Genomic DNA, 10143 nt, shown 5'->3' with positions numbered 1-10143 from the left:
CGACCTTTTTGGCATAGATGTTTCTTTTATGCAGTATTGGGCATGGAGGGTAGGGATTGAGCCAGTGGTGACACTGGTCCATCGATGCACGAATACACATCACTCTCCCTCTAAACCCCCAGCAAAGTCATTGAAGTCTGATTTCCTAGAGTAAGATCCCATGCACAAGCACCGTGCATGCATCCAATGACAATACTTGATTCTCTACCAGGAATTGTAGCGAGCTCTGGTAGGTAGACCATTTGACTTTCTCTTGGTCTAGGAGCACATGTTCTTAGTAGCAAACATGACAAGACATCACCACCTTCTCTTGGGAGGCATCCGGAGGTTTGGTCCCCATTAGTTTTGGCAGCGAGAGAGAGAGAGAGAGAGAGAGATTATATATAAGATATTTATTATATTTTAATAATATTTATTTAATAATATATTTATCTTTATCTTTATATATACACTATAGTATACATTTTATATACTATAATATATATATATATATAGAGAGAGAGAGAGACGGGGGGGGAGGGAGGGTACAACATAATACGTTATTTATTATACATATACAATATATTATATGTTTTATATAATATGGTATATTATTAATTATAGTATATATATTTTTTCATTTTTTTACGAGAGAGAGAGAGAGAGAGAGAGAGAGAGAGAGAGAGAGAGAAGAGAGAGAGTTCAGATTGATGTTTACTATATTTTAACATTTTGTGTTTGTGTGTGTGTGTTTAGATTAAAAAGTCCCATAAAAATTTGAGCCATACAATTAATTCCATCAATTGGATAAAAAGTTAAAAAAGGAAAACATATTAGTGGGCTTGGTATGTGGGGTGGTTAAAAAGAAAGTGTAAAGGGAAGATTTCATAGTTAGGGAAGTATTCATGTGTGTGTGTGTGTGTGTGTTCGTGTGTAAAGAAATAAGTGTATGCGTGTGTGAGATACATTTACTAAGCAAGTTTTTTATTATTATTATTTTTTGTGTGTGTGTGTGTGTAGGGGGAGGAGAGGGGGGGGAGAGAGAGAGAGAGAGAAAGAGAGAAAGAGAGAGAGAGAGAGAGAGAGAGAGAGAGAGAGAGAGAGAGAGGGGGGGGGGAGGGGGGAGAGATCTAGAAAGCAGGAAACACGTGTAGGAATAGAAAGGGGCCCATGCACACAAATACACAATAGGGAAGAGGGCGTATTAAGAGACAGGGAAGACACACACATTCCAACTACAAGAGGGGGATGAGAGTCCCGCCAAAAGGGAAGGGGGGGGGCACACATTGACTAGGGGACACATGCACATACTACTTGAGGGGAAGAGAGGTTTATCTTTGGGTGGGGGATCTAGGAGGGAGGAAAGCACATGTATAGGTAGAGAGAGGAGTCCACACACACAAATATAGGAGACTGAAAAGATACACACATGTACTCCCACTGTGGGAAAGGGAATAGAGATCCCTCTGAAGAGGGGAGGGGGGGGGAGAGGGCACACTCACACTATTGCAGGGAGGGTGGGTGGCAAGGTACCTTAAGGATGCAGGGGCTCCATGACATACACTATTTTTTCTTCTTATAATTGATGTTCTAATTTTGTGAAAACACAACACACACACACACACATCTATCTAAAATTGGAAATTGACAACGTAAATATCACTCTATTATGAGATTAGCAATGAAGTTATCAAACAAGGGAAGCACATAATCCTGTATAAAACAATTAAAGCCATGTGGGAAATCTAAGAGGTCCAACAGACATACTATTTGTAAGAAACCAAAAAGGATTTAGAAAATTTGATGAGCTCAAAGTCCCACCAAGAGGACTCTTACAACCCTAGGGATGTGATCCTCGAAATATGTAGGAACTATAAAAAAAATTATGGCAACGCAGTATACAAGATGATGAATACACTTACAATTGGGAATGTGTTATTCATGTAGGAGATGGGCATACAAGTCTTTCCGATAGCACCCTCTCTACTCGTGACACACTGATGGATCTATTAAGTGAGCAAAAATTTCACCCCTTAAGCCTAGGCATAACAAACACTTCTCTCTCTCTCTCTCTCTCTCTCTCTCTCTCTCTCTCAGACTTTCCCCATTGTGTGATTGGTTTTTGCCTCATTGTGGCTTTTTTGAAAGTTGGTCATTTGATTTGAAATTTAATTTCTTGAATTAAAGACATTTCAACATCCCACCTTGAGACCCGGAGGAGCGAGTCTCTAACCCATCATGAATGGGTCAAGCTACTCGATGGACTTGAACGTAGACTTTAAAGTGGTCGACTCTCTCTCTCTCTCTCTCTCTCTCTCTCTCTCTCTCTCCCTCTCCTATAATCTTTCTCCACACCATTCCTTTTTTTTGGCTTTTTTGATCTTGGGCAGGCCTTATGAATGATTAAATGTCATTCACCTTGTTGTTTTCATGAACAAAAAAATATTATATTAAAAACTAGGTTGCGGCAGGCAGTCTTTTCATCCTGAGCACGTATGACTACAAACTCAAAATTGAACTTGAATCCTAGCATCTTAGCAAATTTTTAAAGGAAATAAACGAATGAGTAAAAATGTGGACATGCGACACAACACTGGATCCGTTAGGACCCAATCCTCCCTGCAAATATTAGGGGTGGTGATTTATTTTTGACTTGGCAATGTCCATATTGTTTGTGGGTTTTGAGAGTTGAAGCCCAGCACATACATGAATAAGGTGATGCTCACAAGAGCTCATAACTTATCCTCATTGTAGTCTATACAATATCGTCACATGGACACAATCATATGAATAAAGGTGTTGATATCTTTCGATCTTGCATCCAACTTGGATTTCCTTGCTCTCCCGTATCGAGAACATGCATTAAAAGAGAGAAATATTGTAAGAATTTAGAATCTTATTGAAAACAAGCAGTTTTGAATGGATGAGCAATTAAAAATATTTGTATAATAATATATAATATATAATTATTATAACCACACATAGTGTGGGCGGGGAGGTGGCGCGCTTCCTTCCCCAAGAGTTATAATCCGAGAAAATGGGCCCTTCCCTAGGTGCTGAGATAACGCCAAGAATATAAGTGCCGAGAATAAGTCTTGTGAATGGAGAAGATACTGGATATCAGTATAGCTATAATTGTATTTCTGTGTATTGGCTTCCATATCTTTCTAACGACTGCCATGTTAACATGTGCCGACAAATAGAAAACGAGCAAAGTACATGAGGGTGATAAATTTCAAATTTGGCTGAGGACTTGCAAAAGCTAGCTAAAAAGACCTTGCTAGAAGGAACCCTTTCAAGCATTGAGTTTTTGAGCATCGAGAATATTACCACCACGAATAAGTCTCGCAAATGGATAAGATATTGGCATATTACCTGAATGTCATTACTCGTATTTGTATTGCAGCTCAATAAACCAATATCTTGCATGCACCAGTCACATGTCATCTGAAATCATGTATGTAGCCAGAGCATCTCTTTGACTACTGGTTGTAGAAAGTTAAGCTACTCGATGTCAAATCCATCCACACACTGTCCAAGACCCACCACATCATCTAGCTATGCATGTGTCTTTTCTAATAGGAGCTTCAACATGAGATCCTTGGTAGGTCCAATCCACAAGTCCTTGAGCAGTGTGCCACAATGCTTCACACAGTTGTCCGCAATTATCGAGTTGCGCAGACTGCCATATTCGAACATGGCACCTCTTAAGCCTGCAGTTGGGCTGATAGCTTCGGACTATTTTCTAGAACTAGCCAACCTTCTCGAGATCCGAAATTTGATAGGAGTGAATCGGTTACAATCTGTCATGTAAAAAATGTATCAACAATTGATATATCGAGGATATATCTAAGATCACAAGAGGTTCATAACCACAACGAGATTCAGCCAGATATTGTCGAGTACTGAGACACCCATCCCCCGTCTCTTCGAACACTCTCTTGTCCCCACATCTCTCCTCCGTTGTTGCATCTTTCAATCATAGCTCATGAACTTTCTCTTGTGTAGGAGTGCCGAGCTACGAACTACTAACATACATTTCGCCCCTAGTATTTAGCATACCTCCTCTAATTACAAGTAGTCTCTAGAGGAATTTCTACACCTCTTAGTCTTCACGTCCCAACGGCACCAAGGAATCAAGCAAAAACATTGCAATTGGAAATACATGAATGAGAATCAATGTGGGTAAAACCTTAGAATTATGAGGAAACTATGTACTTGTGATTGTAGAGAATGGTTTGCTTAGTGTCGCTTGCTCTTATAAATACTCCTCGACAACATTAACACCCTCTTGATCACCAAAATTTGCTGACAAATGTGCCACGGTTATAGCATAAGCTGTGTTGTTTTGATGGGGCAACAAAGGGTCTTGCTTTGCTCCCTCGATGATCATGACAAGGAACTCCTATAAATAAGTCACTCATCATGCACGACCATCATGGCACCCTTCCATAGATCTTCTTCCCTTTGCTAAATGTGTAATAGATCTTAGACAAAGAATTCTTGCACGACCATCATGGCACTCTTCCATATATCTTCTTCCCTTTGCTCAATTAATTTTCGTTTGTCAGTCAGTCTCCTCCTTGCCTTGTCGTTTTTGGCTATGTTGCACACCCATACAAGAAGTGCACCCTTACCTTTTTTTGCCATAAACTTGGCGAGACATTTCACACCATGCTTTTTGTCTCAGCCATAGCAGAGTGATGAATTTGTGCATCCCATTTAAGTTGTTGTTTGCCATTTTTTGTGTCAATATTGTGGGCAGACTTGCACCGAAATGCTGCTATAGATTGCCGTAGCCCAGATTCGCATTGAACCTTTGCCTAGAACCGTACCAGGAGGCCACAGAAGCTATCTCAAATCTCTACATTTGATGTTTGCCATTCTTAAACCATTGCAATTCTTGATAAATCCTGTGCTAATCTTGCAAAATCTTGTTGTCAAACTATTTGCCTGGATTCCCAACCATTTCTCAAAACGCACTACATTTTATTTGATGTAGTTTTATTCATTTGCATCACTGCTTTGTGAGCAATATCATTATGAAAGAACCCCTACTGGGATGATTCAAAAGACTAAGAGAAAAAAAGCCAAGTAGCTACTACAGTAGTGCACGTACTGGCTTTACACTAATGACTTCGTGCGACTTGTAGACCACAAAGAGCAATGACTTCTACGTAGGTTTGAACAAGAACGAGCCTCAAGAACAACGCTGCCTAGAATGTTAGTGCAGCTGCCTCCGCATCCTTTCAGAGCCACAACCCCATTCCCTATGGCCAACAGGATGATTATAACCTGAAGTAGCCAAGTGGACATGCAACTTTGCTTTCCACCCACAACCATAGCAATGAAGCGGTAATTCAAGTGAAGATGTTGAACCAATGCCAATATTACACCGATTTGCAGGAACTCGCCAAGAAGCCTAACCAGTGGGGCAGGATGACTAGGTGCTCTAGGAAAACACCTTGTGGTAGCAGCTTGAAGTTTCATAGGCACGCTAACAATGAACTTCACAAATACAAAAGCAATACCTCCCTAATCATCTATTTAACAATTTCTGCATCCTTGAAAGCAAATTACATTAGAAGTTGCGAGTTTGCATCTGGAGTGGGTTGTAAGGCGACACCGACTTGCAAAGAAACTACAGTTTGTGATTGTCGATGGGTTGATCTACATGCCAAAACCAAGTAGTCTAAGATGAAGAGTGCACAAAAGATCGCTTTTTGTTTGAGTTTCAAGTAATGTGATTACAGTAGTTTTAAAGCTGCATGCTTATGCCTAAGAAAACTAACACCTCTAATTCACACCATTGGATCTTTTTAAAATTGATGTCTCTAATTGTGATACGTGGTTGAAGGAGGGCTCAAAGATCCAAAACATTCTGCTAGGTTGCCTACCGTAAAGAGGAAAAAATTACATGACAAAGTGCCATTGTTAGCAGGAAACAAATATTTTGTTGCTTTAATAGATGATGCCACTTAAAAGTTATTTGTCTACCTTACGAAAGAATTGGTTTGAATTGCTTGAAACATTTCAAGGATTCAAGATCATTGTTGAAGCATACTTGGCAAAGTGGGAGAACACACATCAAAAGGAGTTCCCCAAGTCATTTTGTAAATGTTCCAACTCAAGTGCACTACATGACCATGGCATTATGAAAATGGCTCAAAAACCTTACAGATGAGGATAGATGAGGTTGAATATTTTGTCAAGATTGCAACAAGCTACATACAAATGTTGAATAACTTAAGTTAGAGAACCAATGCATTGGATTTTTTTAAATGACTCCAAGGGAAAAAAAATTAATGGGTTGTAGATGGGTCAACTAGGCCAATCTATAGGTTGATGACATAGTTGACAACACAAAGCAGGATCGGTTGCAAAAGGCTATGCTTAGTAAGAAGGCATGGAGCTTCATGAGGATTTTGCACTAGTGGCACCCATGAACATGATCTAGTTGTTACTATCTTTTGCTTGTGCCGGGATTTTTTTTGCATAAGGTAGATGCCAAATTTTCATTCATACATGGAAATTTACAAGAAGAAGTGCTCACAGTAGCCTCAAGATTTTGGGTATGGGAATTTTGTATGCAAAGTCAACCAATCTAAGCTTATATTGTCTCAAGTAGATTTTTATGAAGTAGACCACAAGGTTCATGTAATGAGAAGTGTTGATACTCTCATAATGATGGTACTTTATGTACATGACAACGTCATGATGAGTGCAATGAAAACAATTCCTACAAGTAATGTAGCGCTTAAACTTTTTTTAATTCACAATGACCTAAAAAACAAGGGCTTAACTCTTTTTTCATTCACAAAGACCTAAAGACTAGTTCAAAGGCTTTCATAGAATTTTGGGAGGAAATACTTTGCCTCTCCCCCATATATATACATGTATACAAACACTATATTATGTAATATCTATGTGTGTGTGTGTGTGCGCGCGCACGCATGCGTGCGTGTGTGTGTGTGTGTGTGTGTGAGAGAGAGAGAGAGAGAGAGAGAGAGAGAGAGAGTGCATACATTGGTAGTAGAGATAAGCATGCATGCATACAATATACATACATAAATAAACAATTTATTGCATCTTTATGCTTTTTAGTATATTTTTAGAACAAAGTAGCCTCAAGATTTTGGGTATGGACATTTGGTATGCAAAGTCAACCAATCCTTATATAGCCTCAAGTAGCTTCTTAGAATAAAAGTGAAGTAGACCACAAGGCTCGTGTAATGAGAAGTGTTGCTACTCTCATAATGATCATTCTTATGAGTGCAATGATAACAAGTCCACCAAGTAATGTAGCACTTAAACTTTTTAATTCACAATGACCTAAAAAACAAGGGCTTAACCCTTTTTCATTCACAAGGACCTAAAGACGGGTGACTTAAGGCTTTCATAGAATTTAGAAGGAAAGACTTTGCCTCTCCCCCACATATATACATGTATACAAACATTATATTATGTAAACTATATATATCTCTATGTGTATGTGTGTGTATGAAAATACATACATAAACAATTTATTGCACCTTTTATGCTTTTTAGTATATTTTTAGAACTAACTGGTCCCCTTGATGGAGTAACTAAGGATTGTAAGCGATGTATGTGATTAACATGAGCTTTCTATGTGAGCTCACCAACCTATATGGATTCCACACAAGCTTATAAGCCAGGAGGTTAGAGGGCATTCCCACTCGATCCCAATCTAGTGTAAATGCCACAATAAGTAGCCAAACATGGGGAGGGTTCCCCACAGTTATGTGGCCATCTTGCCTGCTTGAAAGGTTGACAACCTACACATGAAGTTGGCAAATTTAGAAAAAGAAAGAAGTTGGGATTGGCAGATGGCAATGCAACCTTGAAATGCCCACTCAATAAGAGAAAATACTCATCTTCAATGCTTCCAACATTCCAATGCTGAATTTTGGCTCCTAAGATTTCGAGCGATGTAGGCAACCTTGGCATTTTTAGGTAAGTAGCATAGTGGGATAAAATGAGAAGTTGTGCTCTTGTTCAGCATCATGTGTTGCTCTTTTTCTATAAGTCACTCGATTAAATAAGTGGCACTCGATAAAATAACTGTTATATACATAATTTCATGCACAAGAACTAGCCACCCCACCTTGCCATTACCGTTGCCGTGAAGTTCAAGTTTTTTCTATTACTTTGTTCTTGCTCATATTTTCTCCCTCCTTGCAACTCCATCTCCTTCTACATCTTCTTCATTGTCCCCTTCCCTTTTCCATGTCCAAGTGTCTTCCCCTTTGCTTCCCCTTCTCCTTCACCTTTCAACTACCCTCCTGATCCTTCTCCTTTCAGCCCTTTGCAAACCCCATCTCCATCTCTATCTCCATCTCTGTCTCCATCTTTATCTCTATGTCTTCACCTCTTGTTTATGCTCCTACCCCATACAACGCTTCACCAGCCCCCATCTTAGTGCCAACTCCAACTCCAACTCCAACTCCAACTTTGGCTTTAGCTCCAGCCCCAACTTTAGCCTATCCTCCTCGAGCATCTCCATCTCATCAACCTTTGGTCTCCACTCTTGCAGCCAGTCAAAAAGTGTATGCGGCTATGGACTTAACAACGTTTGGAAGGCTTGGATCATCGTTGGCTTCGTATTAAGTGTTCCTATTTTTTAGCAAAAATGAAGAGTAGAAAAAGCTAGGATGCCGTCTCCACACGGTTTTGATGTATACTAATTTTTTATTTTGGATTGGTCACGTGACTCTAGAGGATGATTTAGGGGCTTATGTCATGGAGGGGGAAAATGAGCAAAATAATGATGGCTATTTTAGATGTTTTCCCTTAGAAGAGCCTAATTTGGATGTTTTTCCCATGATGCATGACAAGATGATCCAAGGGAAAATGAGAGAGGGATATAAGGAAATGTCTCATCAATAGGAGACAAATGTCACATCAATGGTTCTCAAGGGTAGGGATAACACCATGAGGTCTAGAGCATGGGGTGCTATTTCCCCTGGTCCCACTTTATTTCCCTCCTATTTCCCCTTTATTTCCCCGAGAGCATTTGCATTGCATAACAACAATAGCTATTTCCCCTCTTGTTCCTCTCCATGACATAAGGCCCTTATAGCGATGAAAAGTAAGTCTTGAAAGACCATACACATATAAGCTCTTCTTGTGTAGCATCTAAAGTTCTTACTTTGAATAATGTTGTCTTTCTATTTAGTGTTGTGGTTTAGGCAAGCGCTCATTAGGTGGCTCTTACGCAGAAAATTTATAGAGTGAGGCTAGAGGAGAATGGTTGAATACCTTGTAAGGGTATTCATTATTGTCTCATCATTATAACTGTATTAGGTAATATAGTAGCTTCTAATACATGTCCCTAGTTAGGCTAGCAACATAGTGGGTTAAAATGAAAAATGCGCTCTCGTTTGATAGCTAATTTTACATAGAATTCTCCCATTGATAACCTCGACACATCGCTGACCATCTTCTATTTATTTATGCAATAAAAATTGAATTGAAACCTCTTTCCCATCCGAGTGATAGGGAAACAAAATTGTGGTAGGAAGAAAGGGCTAGAAGAGGACAAGATAAAAGATGAGCAATCTTGACATTGGGAGAGCTAGCAATAGCCTGTTGGAGATGACTTGTGCATCAAGAGAATGTCAAGGTTGCTTTGAAGCCTCTAGGCTTTCCCAATTGCTTGGTCAAATCTAGTGCTTCTAGACACTAAAGGTGGTACCTCAAGTGTGTACATGTATACTAGGAATTCAAAGTATTTATCGAATGCGATATACAAAGTGCTTTCAAAAGGAAGTGTGCTCCTTGCCTCCTATTGGTTCAATCGGGTTCATACCACCCCTTGGCCATCCTCCGAATGGTGGTGTGAAGGGTTGCGGTCCCAATAGGAGGGATGGACTCGGACATAGACATGTCCGGTCCATGAAGGTCGCCCACACTCCATGGTCAGCTCCTCGAGCTGCTATATGATTGGCCCATTCCATCTCCTGCAACAACTAATCACATGTTGGTGACATAAGTAGTGTGAACCATCAACACTCGGTGGCGATCCTTCAATTCTATTTTCTCCTCCAGCCGCGCGACACACACAAGTTCCTTAGAGAGCTCTTCACCCAGGTCTCTTCACTCAGGTAAGTTCTCACCAAGGTTATATGGAAAGTTAAGTAAGCT

This window comes from Dipteris shenzhenensis, chromosome 20 (genome assembly GCF_047967505.1).
Source record: "Dipteris shenzhenensis isolate YYH24624 ecotype China chromosome 20, Dip_SZ_1.0, whole genome shotgun sequence".
Classification (NCBI taxonomy): Eukaryota; Viridiplantae; Streptophyta; class Polypodiopsida; order Gleicheniales; family Dipteridaceae; genus Dipteris; species Dipteris shenzhenensis.
Note: the sequence above shows the minus strand (reverse complement) of the source record.